At 42.9% G+C, this 14907-nt stretch overlaps 1 long non-coding RNA gene across 1 annotated transcript in view; it reads right to left on the reverse strand.

Moving 5' to 3' along the window:
- Positions 1 to 275: 275 nt before the first annotated feature.
- The window catches only part of LOC309349499, an 85564-nt gene continuing 70932 nt past the window's right edge, over positions 276 to 14907 (reverse strand). The window contains exon 3 of the long non-coding RNA XR_014159976.1: positions 276 to 428. This is a non-coding gene — a long non-coding RNA (uncharacterized lncRNA). The remainder of the gene's footprint in view (positions 429 to 14907) is intronic.

Here is a 14907-nt window from a genome sequence, read left to right on the forward strand (position 1 = left end):
TTTTTTCTAGAAAAATAGCTCTGCCCCTGCTACTGTTGGCGTCCTGCTCTTCTGCCAGGTCCAATGGGCACCAGCTTCCACTGAATGTAGTTTACTGCACAAAGGTAAGAATTGCATCTCGCCCATTTTTGCTTTTGGCTTCACCCATCGCTGGTATGTGGCCCACAAAAGAAGGTATCCCAAGCCAAAAAACAAAAAGATTTCCCACTTCTGTTTCAAAAATACAGGAGTCTTGCCAGTGTCTCATCAACTCTAGATGAATCATTAAAACATGCCTCTTTTAATATCACTTTATTTTTCATTGGTGGTGGTGACCATAAAGCATGGCATCGCTGATCAACCTCCTTGTGTCATAGTAGTTGTCACTGGAACGCTGTGCTGGCATTTGTTTCCATCCTGGACAAGGCAAGAGCTCCTCTTGTATTGATCTATAAAGCAGAAACATCTGTTAGAAGTGCTGCTGCAGGCTGCCTGCCAACCGGAGAGATGCTTATGGTTAACAAGCCCTTGTCCTACACTGTACATGTTGCAACAGTAAATGCAAAAGCATAATAAGACCATGTGCAGATTCAGAGTTGAAAAGTAAAGCACTGAGGTCAGGGGAAAAGAAAACCTGCCAACAATATTTAGTTCAGCAATACATTTTTTTCTACAGAACAGCCACTTTACTGGGTGAATGATATCAAAGCACCTTTTTGCCTTGGTTCCATTTCTAGCTCTTTAGGTTTTTCTGGCCTGCAATAAAATTCAAATTCCAACAGGACCCAACCCAACTATATCAGTGGGGGAGTTAATTATGTACTTCTCTCTCTTTTTAAAGACATGGGCATTAATAATATAATAAAAATAAGATGTTCTGGGTTGCATCCAAGATTAGTCTCAGAGTAGGCCCACTGAAATGATGAGGTGTGACTAAGTTAGGTCCATTAATTTCAATAGGTCTACTCTGAATAGGACTAACATTGGCTAGAACACAGGACAGGATTACAAATCAGCATGGGACACTGAAAAGTGTGGGATGGTCTGTAATCTGCCTCATACCTACAAATCATAGCCCACTTCCCTGGGAGTAAAGTCCACTTATTTGGGGCAGCTTTATATATGTCTGTATCCACATGCTTAGAATAGAACAGGAAATCAAGTCTCCCTCTGGAAAATTAAAGCAAGATGTAAATCTGTATATGAATGTCACCTAGATTGTATTTCATCTTTACAGGATAATTTAAAGTTATTATTCTTGAGAATTTTTAAACTTTGTAATAGCTGGAGACAAACAAAGCTATTCTGGTTGGAGGCTCTATCAAACTGAGCTTTGTGACCATACAGTTCTTTGTCAGATCAATAATTCAGTTGAATCTCTTTTCAAAAATGTTTTCAGATGATAAATTAGGAGAGTCAAAAAAGAAATATTTATTTAGTCAGTGGAAGAGTTTCAGTTCCAGCAGAAATGTAATTTAGTTCTCAATGGGTCCCGAAATGAAAGGGGAATAAGTGACAAAAGAGCCAGCTGTCACTGCAGAAGGAATACCAGCTATACGTCCTGTAGCATATCCTAGTCATGTAGAATAATATCTTTCCAAGATTAATGTCCAACATTTATTTCTAGTTCTGCAAATGGCTGTTGGCAATTTCTCCTACATCTAGAAAAGGCCAAGTAGTGTTTTTAATAGACTTTTGGATTTCAATGATTCCACAGACTTCCTTCTGGCACCACTACCACTCCCCATATCTTGAAGAGGAAATTACAAAGCAATTGAAACTCATAGAAAGACAAAGGGGGACCACATGGGCAGAATACAGAATGATGCCAGTAAAGCAAATCCAGTAGAGAAGTCTTTAGAGTCAAAATTTAATCCTCTCTTCTTTTTTGCTGCTGCTGATGTTGCAAAAGCTGGACATTTGGAAGATCACTTTTAAGTGATTGATAAACTGTCTCAAATATAGATAATGCAAATGATGGATTGAACGAACTCTGGTCATGTTCAAGAACAGCCTTGTAGGGTACACATCACCCCAAACAGTGTAGAACAGAGCCACCATGGCTAGCAAGATGAAACAAATTGGAGGAGGGTAGTTTAATAGCCATGAAGGTTATGTTCTACCTCCACTATCGGAGGCAATACACCTCTGTAGACCCATCACCGGAGATCACAAGGTAGTAGAATGTACACTTTGCAGGCTTCCCATAGGCATCTGATTAGCTGCTGCGAGGACAAGATGCTGAGCCAGATAGGCCTTTGGTCTGATCTGACAGAACTCGTCTTATGTTCAAGAGTTAAGGCCAGCATCTGGTGTCGAACTGCATACAAGTATTTTTATTTATCTAATTATCTATCTATTAAATTTCCATCCCACCCTTCAACCGAGGATCAGATTACAACACAATAATGCACAACAGAGTAACAAACAATAGGCAGTTTTAAAAGCCATAGGTTGCTTAATTAGACAAAGCGCTGGGATGCAGATGTTTTTAGGAAGCACCTAAGTAATGCAGGAAGGCAACAACCCTTCCCTTACATTTGGACACTTCCACACATACGATCACACCAAAAGCCTGTACTCTGAGGTTCTGTTGAGTAAATATGGCTCATAGTCATTGACAATTCTATCCTCCATGACACAGTGCGTTACTTTAGCTCAGGGGTCTGTAACCTTTTAGCTCAGGGGTCTGTAACCTTTTTGGAGCAGGGCACGTGTTAAGTTTTGAGACATCCGTCACAAAATGGCTGCCGTGGCAGCATGGCGTAGTACACAATGACTGCAAGGCAGGATATTGTATAATAACTCTAGAGAGTACATTCATTGTTTCTTCTCCGTGCCATGGGCAACTTCAGGCTTACCTTGGGTAGCTAGCTCTATCCTGCTGGCTTTGATAGTGGAGATCACACAATATTAATACCATACACACATAACAATGCACACCAACAACATGGAGCATTCCCTAGTAACAGGAAAAAATATACAAGGTGAATCTTGCGCACACACACTCATCACACACATGCTGAGCACAAACACATGTGCATCTCTCCCCCCCTCTCTCTCTATATATATATATCTCACACACACACACACACTTCACTTATGCAGTACACCTGTCCTGCCAAATGCATATCTCCCTCTCACACACAGACCACACGTAGCTCTTTCCCCCTTTCTCTTCCAAGTGTATTTTTCCTCTCACACACATGGGTGTTTGCAGGATTCCCAGTGGGTGGGGGAGGCTTTTGGAGAGGCAGAGTAAACCACTGAAAGGCATGGAACAGGCTAATTTATCATGTACATGGTGTATGTACATTTTGCCTCCTAGGTTCAGAAAATGCTAGAAACTCACTTTTGGTTTTATTGAAACCTAGAAACCTGAGGAGCATGGTTTATCTTGAGGGCATCCAAGAAGCCCCTGGTGGGCACCATGGTCAGGTTGGTGACCCCTGACCTAGCCTATACTTTCAAAGTAAGATGGAAAATAAATCCAAATAAAGAAATATATAAACCACTCAAAGTGACAACGGTACCTCCTTATGTGCTCCTATCCTGATTTTTCTTTTTCTTACTTGATAGAATCCAGAGTCTTGTTTTGAATCTTAAAAGCTCCATATGTTCAATGCTGGTAGTAGAAAGTCATGTTTCCTTTTTCTAGAATTTGTTATTCTTAATGGTGCAACTTTTTCCATTAAAAAAAAAAAAGTATTGTGGATTATGAAATCTTTTCTGCATTTTAAAAATGAATGCATTCCCCATTGGGAATTATAAATCAGCAGCGGGGAATGTGTGTTCCCCCAGATGTTGCAGGACTACAACTCTGATCGTTCCTGTCCTTGGGCTTTGCTGGATGGGCTGATGAGCCTTGGAGTGCAACAACATCTGAGGCATATGGTATGGTATCCCCAACCCTGTTATAAATGGCTTTATAAAAAGGAGAACAAAGCCACAGCATCCGTCAACCTACATTCATATCCAGAATTTGTTTGGCAGGACTTGATTTTTTTGCCCATAGTTCCACAGAACCTGTAGAACTGTTCCCAGAATCCACCCAGGCTTTCTTGCACATGCATAATCTCTAGCAGGATGGTGATATCATGCATGCCCTGTGAGATCTGACTCAACACCAGGGCTCTCTGGAACGGAAAGGAAGCACCACCAGATTCCAGTAATTACCCATTCTGATTTCCCTCACAGCCCATCACAGGGTTCTGGTTCTAACTAATATCAAATGGTGCCCTACAAGAAGTAAATCATTGCTGAATCTGGTCGTGTACGCAGGATTAAATGTTGCAGCCTAACCTGTGCTTTCAATGTAGGATGGAAATATCAATAAATCCAAATAAATAAATATAAGCTCCAAGCCATCAAATCTGACAGCAGCACTTTTGTTGTGAGCTGCTGCCCAGCCCAGCCCCCCTTTTTTCTACTCACTCCAGTACTCTGGCAGAATTATTCAACTCCTGGATTTATCTTTAGTTTAATGACTTATAAATTCTAATTTCCTTCGCCAAACATTTTAAGGCTTAAACACTGCAGTGCTCACATTACACATATTTATTAGGTATTCTCCTCCCCCTTCCTTCCCCTGGGAATGTTACTCTCGGCAACTTCATCCACATTTTTGGATTTCTAGCAAACGTCTTCCTTCATGGTGCCTTGTTGGGTCATTAACATTTACATGCCAACGGCTTCCCGCTGAGATTGTGTTAGTCGTCTTGGCACCCTTTCCCTCCACATCTGCTATTTTTATAAAGCCAGTAATACTTTTGCCAGCAACTAGTCCTGTTTATATATGTAGTCCAGTTCTCATTCGGAGCTATTGCCTCTCTGGTCCAGGACCATCTCATCTACAACTTATGACACACCTCCCAAAACACAAAAGCTGCCCACAAACCACAATTAAAAAGCCTCTTCAGTAATTAAACATGTTCTCCTGTCAAGGCTAATCAACTCATACGTCATAGTAAAAACTCTGTATACACATTCCAGCCTGGTACTGGAAGGCAGTGAAAAATTACTCTGTGATACAGAACCAACCTTTCAATCTTCATTAAAGTTAAACTACATTTCTTTCATGTTACGGCAGCTTGTCTTATTTAGTCTTATGCTGTCTGCTCTAGGTTCAAGGCTTGGTTTCAAGTGGGTGCCCAGCACCTCGGTTTATAGGTATGTTATACATCCAGGAACAATAAAACTGAGGTGAAGGAATTAATGAGAGTAATTTCTGCCTGTAGCTGTCAGATTTGCACCTGCGGTCACATAGTAGCTCTGGTGTTGCAACCTATAGGTCAGTTATTTACGGTACCTAGTAGTCAGATGACTCAACACATATCACTTGAGATGCCACCCTAGACCTTGAATAGCATGTTTTTGAGAGGCATGGCATTCAGGCTTCCAGTAACCATCAGGAGCAGTGTAATAAAGTGAAAAGACGCAGGAGAGGGATAGCAAAGGAGGGATAGACACAACAATTTCATGAGCCATTTGAAGAAGCTCAGTGCACCTCAAGTGAGGAGGGAATACAGTGACATAACACATTATTTATCTCCAGAAAGTACAGTGGTACCTTGGGTTAAGAACTTAATTCATTCCGGAGGTCCATTCTTAACCTGAAACTGTTCTTAACCTGAGGTACCACTTTAGCTAATGGGGCCTCCCGCTGCTGCTGCACCGCCGGAGCACGATTTCAGTTCTCATCCTGAAGCAAAGTTCTTAACCGAAGGTACTATTCCTGGGTTAGCGGAGTCTGTAACCTGAAACGTCTGTAACCCGAGGTACCACTGTACCAGCTTCATTCTCTGGCTTCTCAAAGTTTCTCTTCAAAATTCCAAAAGCCACTGCCAGTCAATGGCTAGGCAGCTTCCTATATTTATATGTCACAAAGCTAGACAACTTCCTATATTTTTATATGTCATAAAGCTGCAGCCTATAACTCAAAAAGTGGGAAGTGCTAATTGCAACTCCCTAAGAATGCTCATAGGGGACGCGGGTGGCGCTGTGGGTTAAACCACAGAACCTAGGACTTGCAGATCAGAAGGTTGGTGGTTCGAATCCCCGCAATGGGGTGAGCTCCCGTTGCTCGGTTCCTGCTCCTGCCAACCTAGCAGTTCGAAAGCACGTCAAAGTGCAAGTAGATAAATAGGTACCGCTCCGGCAGGAAGGTAAACGGCGTTTCCGTGCACTGCTCTGGTTCACCAGAAACGGCTTAGTCATGCTGGCCACATGACTCGGAAGCTGTACGCAGGCTCCCTCGGCCAATAAAGCAAGATGAGCGCCGCAACCACAGAGTTAGTCACAACTGGACCTAATGGTCAGGGGTCCCTTTACCCTTTACCTTTAAGAACGCTCATATCATTACAGTTAGAGCAATAGTACTAAGTTAGAGTACTAGTACTCAGTAGAACACAAGTTCCAATTCCAGAAGAAAGAGTTAAGGAATTTCGTATCAGGTCTTAGAGGATAGAAATATTGAGCAATATATTGAGTATATTTGACATACGCCTCCCTATATTGCTGGGCATGGGATTAGGTTTAAAGGAGCATTTTGGATGCATCTATCTCAGTTGACTGTTTTTTCTTACTTTGTGTAGACAGAGAACCAACTTCCAAGCTGGTTGGCTGGTTCTTTGCTATTGCTCCTCACAGGAACTTCAATAGAAGCTAAGAATCTAAACCATTTGCCCCAGATCATGTAAAAACTCTGTGGGACACAAAAAAATGTCTGTGGAACACAAAAATGTAACCAGATCTCCCAAGACCCAGAACAGATCATCATCACAAATTGTTATTTTCCCCCACAGCTTTGTAGAATGTTGACAGCTGCATTTGCAGTGATCACAACTCGAACCTTCACATAAAAAGAAGTATTCCCAAAGTGGAACTTTCAGTTGAGATTACACTCAAATTACATACACTTTCTGAACAGTTTGGAATAAAGTTTGGCCATCGTAAATGACCCCCATAACCGGTGTCCTATGATTCCCTTAAAAGAAAAGCTATTCTGTTAAGAGTTGCGGGTTTAGTTCACACTGTGTGAGAATGGAAAAGCATAGGCAACATATATTTGCCCTATGTTTTTCTCCAGTTCACCTCAGGGAGCTACAGTTCTCAGAGAGTAACAATCAGTCCATCTTTGCAAAGAGTTCTGGGAATTGTAGCTCTCTGAAGGGACCTGGGGTCTCCTAACAACTCTCAGTTCCTTAACAAATTACAGCGCCTAGGATCCTTTGGGGGAAGCCATGCCTGTTTAAAGTGGCATAATCCTGCTTTCAGTGCTTAGTGCAGACAAGGGTTACCATGTCTGATTCTTTGTACATTAAGACCTACAAGGAAGGACCTCTTGTGGGTGCCCCAACAATTGAGCTGAGGCAGCTGTGTGCTAGAAAGAGGGTCTTCAAGGAGTGGGGCCGTAATTATTGAATGCTCTTCCCATAAAGTTTCACCTGGAATCTACCTTTTATCTTCTCAAGTTTGGGATACGATATTAATCTTTCTGACTGTTTTATGTTACTTCTGTGATGTTGTACACTTTCCCTTTTGTATGTGTGTGTGTGTGTGTGTGTGTGTGTGTGTGAGAGAGAGAGAGAGAGAGAGAGAGAGAGAGAGAGAGAGAGAGAGTATTCTTTCCTCTAAATTGCCCCGGGGATATAAGGAAAGGCAATATTAAAAAATGACCATAAATAAATAATCCAACTCCATGTGTTTCTGATTATTTCAGATTTTTCCATCTGTTCCCCTCCCCAGCATACAAATATGTATTATTATGCTTATCCAAGGCCTCCTTGATACACTTATAATAGGTCTATGAAGACAGAATCTTATACAAACAGCCATACTTTTGCATGCCTGAGTTAGAACTCTCCCAGCCATTTTGTATCTATGTAATTGGTTGGACACTTCTATAATGGTATGACATGCTTGTAAATATTAACTGTGGTGGAACACAGAATCTCAGCAAAATTTTACTGCGTTTTGGGAGGGAAAGTGAAAGGTCAGCTTGCCTAGGAGAGTAACTTCACACAGACACTAGGGTCACCTGAGCACTGCTGGCGTCAAATGGGTGGTAGCAGAGCAAGGAAGATGAAGAGGGTGTGAGTTTTAAGAAAGGGAGAATAGCAAGAGAATCTCAGAAAACAGAGAAGAGCCAGAAGCCTAAGAAAAGTGAAGCAGAGGAAGCCTGCTGATGAGGAAGTGGTGGAGGAAATGCACGTGTGTATTTTGTGTGGTGAAAGAGCAATAAAGGTATAGAAAGGCAGGAACAGGAAGACTAAGTGAGCAATCCTAGCTACCTCCCTCTCAGTCCAAAGGGGAAGTATAGAGACGCGGGGTCATTGCTGTACCTGCAACATGTGGAAGTGGAGGCAGATTGCTGTGCCAGCCTGATGCTGGCGCTGTGATTGGACCTGGATCAAGCCTGTTGCCATCAATATCGGCAACAGGGCTAGCTTGGGATACAATGGATCCCAGGTCAGTTTGCCCCAACCCCACTCAAGAAAGCTTCATCTTCCGGTTGGTGGGACGAAGCAGGGGCTCTGCACTAGTGGAGTAGTGATGCAGCTGCCTGTAGGTCTACTGGGGGGACACCTCTGCCCAGCACAAAGGGGGGTGGAGATTGCTTTGTCAGGAAGAAGAAGAAGAGTTTCTTTTTTGACATCCCACTTTATCACTACCCGAAGGAGTCTCAAAGCGGCTAACATTCTCCTTTCCCTTCCTCCCCCACAACAAACACTCTGTGAGGTGAGTGGGGCTGAGAGACTTCAGAGAAGCATGACTAGCCCAAGGTCACCCAGCAGCTGCATGTGGAGGAGCGGAGACGCGAACCCGGTTCACCAGATTATGATTACTGCTCTTAACCACTACGCCACACTGGCGAGAGGAGGCGAGAGAGGACACTTAGGCTGCAGTTAAGTGCACACTTCCTTGAGAGTAAGCCTCATTGAATCTAAGTATTCAATTGCACTGTTAATTTCCCCTTTTGATTTAAATTACTAGTGAGCACTTCGTATCTGTTAACCACTATATGAAGCGGGCTCTAGTCCAGGGAAGCTTATGTAACAATAAATTTCTTACAATTGAACATACAAGGGTTATTATCTCCCCAGGTTGAAGTATTTCAGTCAGCAGAAACAGGGTTTGAATTAATAAACTGTAAAACCCCATACAGATTTACAGCCAAATACAAGAGTCAACTGGAATTAATGGAATTATATAAATCTAAGTGCTTTCTTTTAAGTGGGGATGTGAATCAGGCTGTTGATTAATTAAGATGAAAGCCAGTTTGAGTTCTGGCTCTTTCTGTGCAAGAAATACTAGAAAAGTTGTTGGCTTCCTTCATAAGGGCACCTTTGATGAGAAGGTCATAGTTTTCCAACTCTGTAAAATATTGGTTTTAAAATAATGTTTATGTGCTGCGATAAAAGGTCTACTGAACTTTGAAATGAAGAATGAAAACATTAGTTCGAGGAACAAATGGTCGCATTAAATCCCTAAAGGTCGGGTGTCTCTACTGCAGGGTGGGGAACCTGCAGCCTTCTACACTTTGTTGTATTACAACTCCCTTCTTCCCATGACCATTGGTTATGCTGGAGTCCACCAACATCTGGATGCCTGCAGCAGAGGTGGTGTCTTGCACCCAAGATTGAGGAGTGCCACCCGCCATTCACTTTGTGTGTGTGGTGTTAGGCGCCCGGCATGTGCTGCATGTGTGACGTCATGTGCGTGATGTCACTTCATCAGGAGGCCAAGCACAGAGACCAGTGTGGCACAGCTTTCTTTCTCATACTCAGGAGGAGCCAGCCACTGAACTGCACCACTCTCGGCTCAGCAATCAACCTCCTCCGACCCCTCAGCATTGAGGGGGCCTGGCCCCATGCCAGCAGATTTTGAGGGGGCCAAAGACACCTCCACTCCTAGGAGTTAGCACACCTCGCCCACAGCTTCCCCAGCCCTGCTTTAGTTACTCAGTTTACTTTGCCAACTGGCACATAATATTCTGTCACTCCTGGAGACAACCGAGCATGCTTAATCATCACTAGGATGGATTTGTTTTGTACTTCTGCCTATCTCAAGGTTCACCCAGACATGCTGATACCTCCTTCTGGCCCTGTTTTGCTTTCCAATCTGTTGGCACTCAAGAGTTTGCTCTTAGAGAGAATGGTCATCTTTTCATCTCTCGATGTTCATATTAGTTTTGAGAGGCTAGTTTAAGTTCTTTCCCAACATAGTCCAGTTAAGGTGTCTCTGAATAAGGGCCACACCTATTGTGTCTTGGTTCCTCCTCAATAAAATGTGAGCAACTGATACGCCAAGTATGCCAATTATGTGCATCCACACTATGCAAATAACTTATGTCCTTCAAGGTCATCATATGTTTCCAATGCACCCTTTGCAATCTTTCTGGCTGCGGATAAGAAGAAAGGCTGAGCCTCATTTACAGTAAGCCGTATTTATATTTTGGCAAGAGAAAAGGGGGCCTTAAATGTTTAAATATAGAGCTACACCATAAAAAAGTATCTTAAGACCAATGAGAATAAGGAACACAAAGAGTTTTTCCTCAAATTATTTCTTCCCAGAACAAAGCCCCTTTGCATTATTTATAAACCCTCCCAAGGTAGGTAATTGGGGCTGAGAGACTTATCGAGTATGGTCTCCCAGTGCTTTAAGATCTTTATCTTCTTTTGAAGTTCATTAATGATAAGAGGAAGTCACACAATTACACTTACACAGCATGAACTGGGAGCTTTATGGCAGATTAAGAATGGGATCTGCTAACATGTAGCACTGCCAATTACTGCATTCCAGAAATTATTTTCTAAAAACATTGAATATGGAATGATTGCATTACACAAACAAGTACCTATTCCTCTTGTTCTCTGCCTTTTTTTTTAATTACCTCAATTATTGTTTTTAACTGCAAATTCATTGGAACATCTCCTGGCTCTGGGGCTGCGATTATTAAACTGATAATAGTTTAAATGGTTTTCTTTGTGGCTGTTCTGAGCCATTATTTCTATTCCAGCTTGACATAAATCCTGGATGGTTTTCATAAACTAGGCAGTTTTCCCAATAAATAAAATGTTTGGCAGTTTTCCCAATAAAATTCATCTGACATGCTTCCATGCAGATGTTTAACAGTGTCATCCTATGCATGCATTCTCAGAAGAGTCACTGAATTCAGTGGGGTTTACTCCCAGGACAGTGTGCTAAAGGCTTACGTTGATACCGATTTATATTCAACTCACCTTGAAGAGCTTGACTCCAGCAAAGACACAGCTAATTCCAAGAGCCAGCCACCACTCTCAGTTGTTGGGTTATCCCTAGACTTTTGGTCAGCTCTGGGGAACCAGACACCCTAGCCTTGAATTGCATTCAACTAACATTTTACTCAGGGCAGAACCCTTTGAAATTAATGGACCTCAATGAATCATGACCATTACTTTCAATGGGCCCAACATTGAGCAACAAAGCATTCTGCCTTGGGGCATATAAACAACAGTGGCTTAAAATGCAGGGAGGTCATTCCCTGCCACCCACTCCTCTGCATTTCAAGTTGCCTTTTTACATCGCTGCACACACCATTAAGGGACGCGGGTGGCACTGTGGGTTAAACCACAGAGCCTAGGACTTGCCGATCAGAAGGTCGGTGGTTCAAATCCTTGCAACGGGGTAAGCTCCTGTTGCTTGGTCCCTGCTCCTGCCAACCTAGCAGTTTGAAAGCACATCAAAGTGCAAGTAGATAAATAGGTACCACTCCAGTGGGAAGGTAAATGGCATTTCCATGCGCTGCTCTGGTTCACCAGAAGTGGCTTAGTCATGCTGGCCACATGACCCAGAAGCTGTATGCCGGCTCCCTCGGCCAATAAAGCCGATCTTATGGGTCAGGGAAAGCTTGGAATATAGAATGTACTGATGCATAGTCACCTGCCTGTTAACTGAGGATCAGTCAATTGTATTCAAATACATTTGCACCTCAAGAAAAGGAAAGTGTCATTTTTTTAAGCATTCAAAAAGATAAGTGCTCACTTCCTCCATCTTTATTCATTTCCGTCAGATTTGCTCTGAATCTTTGGCTCATTTGCTTACAGAATACTGAGATAGCAAACATAAATGACCTCAGTAACCACAGTGGCAAAGTTTATTTGGAGAGTTACTGGTTTGGTGGCTGTGGAGAAAGGAGGAGAAGGGAGAATAGGGTAAATAATTGTTTCTAATGGTTTCTCTGTATTATTTATTTTGGACTTACGGCAGTAGACTTCAACGGAAACTTTATGGGGCTAATAAAATTCCCAACATTCTCAGACATGGGTCGTGGTGTTTATATATTAGGCAGAATACAACGGTGTGTTTATGAGAAGAATCCAAGCACTTTGCAGTGATTCAAATAATTAAGCACACGTTTTAAAAGTTTGAATGCTGAGTTACAGGTAGACTTTGAGCAATCAGAGCTTTACCTCTCTAGGGGGTCTGTTTACACAAACACATGAGACATTTCAGAAAATGAACATACTTAAAAAACATTGTTTAGTCCGCTGTTTCCCCTAAACAAAGTAATAGTAGCAGCATCAGCAGTTATTCCTGTTAAATATCATGGGGTTCTTGTCTAATGATAGATTGAAGATATTGAATTGGATCCCACAAAATGCAAGAGGTAATTAGCCACTGGGATCAAGGTGGGAACTTACATAACTGGCTGCAGTCCTCAAACAATTCATTTGAATGCAACCTTAGAGAAGCTGAGTGGTCAGCAGTGGTAAAGTTCAACCCAAGCTAGTTAGGGACAAGATTTCTAGCCGAGCCTAACATGCCAATTTTGTATGTGCACTGAAATGTGTGTGTGGGGGGGGGGGGAGATCCATTAAAAAATCTCCCACCCTGCAGTTTGAAGTAGTAGGAGCTGTTGTATTTATATTGTACTTGCATTGTAAATGTATTTCACAAAGAATAAATAGTATTGGGGAAAGAAGGTGGCATTTGGCAACTGGTTGGTTATTCCGTTAGTAGATTCCTTGACTGAGTATTTGAGAGTGTTGTGACTTCAAGCAGACGCTTTGTGGAGGAGTTTGTGAGGACAGGCAAGCTATGGATTAATAACTTTTCACTATTGTGAAGGAGTTTTGAAAACAAAAAGGACTAAACCCTCTCTTGAGCTCAAGGGAGAGAAACGTATTGTATTCATAAATATATATATATAATACTTCTTGTTTGGCTGTTGCCAACCTGACAAGTAAAGATTTATCTTCAAGTCTTTTGTAAGGTGTCTATTTTATCACAAATAGCTAACCGAGCATGCTTATAATAGTCAACCAATCTCTTGCACAACCTACCAAACACAGCCTATCAATAAAACTGATTATAAAGGGTGACAGACAAAGAACTGGCAATCAAAACATGTCTTAGAAATATAACAACAATTTACAAATTTGTCACCTGTTCTGCATTATATATCAGGAAACATCAAGAGGGTGTTTAAAGACCAGATGCTACTGAACTACAACTCTTCTCACCCCTGACTATTGGCTATGCTGACTGAAGTTGATGGGAGCGGAAATCCAGAAATGCAAGAAGGAGCACCAATTCCACAACCCTTCTGTTACACAATCGCATATGAGGTTGGATTATGCATTTCCCCAGCCCCCTGGTGGTAATCACTACAGTGGTACCTCTGGTTACGTACTTAATTCATTCCGGAGGTCCGTTCTTAACCTGAAATTGTTCTTAACATGAAGCACCACTTTAGCTAATGGGGCCTCCTGCTGCTGCTGCGCCACCAGAGCACAATTTCTGTTCTCATCCTGAAGCAAAGTTCTTAACCCGAGGTACTATTTCTGGATTAGCAGAGTCTGTAACCTGAAGCGTATGTAACCTGAAGCATATATAACCTGAGGTACCACTGTATAGGAAAAAGAATGCATAGGTTACGATTTCTAACCCCAAATGATGACAAGGGAAACATCTATCTTTAAAAGGAACTCTAGCAAATCTGCCATCTAAAGTTCTTGCAGATAAACTGTCCAGTGAAATAGCTCTTCCATATTTAGGTATGGATAAAAAAATTAAATAAGGTACCATATTTTTCGCTCTATTGGACGCACTTTTTCCCCTCCAAAAATGAAGGGGAAATGTGTGTGTGTCCTATGGGGCGAATGCAGGCTTTCACTGAAGCCTGGAGAGCGAGAGGGGTCGGTGCGCACCGCCCCCTCTCGCTCTCCAGGCTTCAGGAAGTTCCCGCCGGGCTCCGCAGGCTTGTGGACAGCTGCCTGCAGCTCAAAGCCCGGGGAGCGTGCGCTGCGCACCCTGGGCTTCGGGCAGCTATCTGCAAGCCTGTTCTAGCTTCGGGATGGCTGCGGAAAGCCTCTGCAGGGCAGAGGGGTGCCTCCACCCCACTGCCCTGCGGAGGCTACAAAGGATGTCCCCGAAGCATCAAGCCTTTGGAGTGCAGCTGCGCTCCAAAGGCTTCAGGGATCTCTGAGGTTGGCGGTGGGGGAAAGCAGCGCTTCCCCCCACCGCCATGCCCCACAAGCTCGGGGGGCAGTGCTCTTGAACGCTATTTGAACGCATCTTGTTTTTGAGGGGGAGAACAAGAAAAAAAATTTTTTCCTGCTCTCCCCCTCCTATGGTCCGGTGCGTCCTATAGAGCAAAAAATACGGGTATGCAGTTAATGAAGAGAGATCAAGGCAGACTCTGTGAATGCAGGGTGCATGGCTAGGGCTGACCCAAGGCATTTTGCTGCCTAAGGCAAAGGTCAAGATTGCACCCTCCCATAGCACATACAGAAGCTGACTGGACTGGCAGGTGAATTTAACTTCTACAGTGGTGACAGGTCAGTATCCTCCACTGTAACTAAGGATAGCAGGCTAGCTTAGTGGGTGGTATGCAGGCTGAATGGCACACACAACTCTGTCTTTCATCACGACTGCACTTCTCCT

The sequence above is a fragment of the Podarcis erhardii genome (genome assembly GCF_964252035.2).
Source record: "Podarcis erhardii genome assembly, chromosome: 9".
NCBI lineage: Eukaryota > Metazoa > Chordata > Lepidosauria > Squamata > Lacertidae > Podarcis > Podarcis erhardii.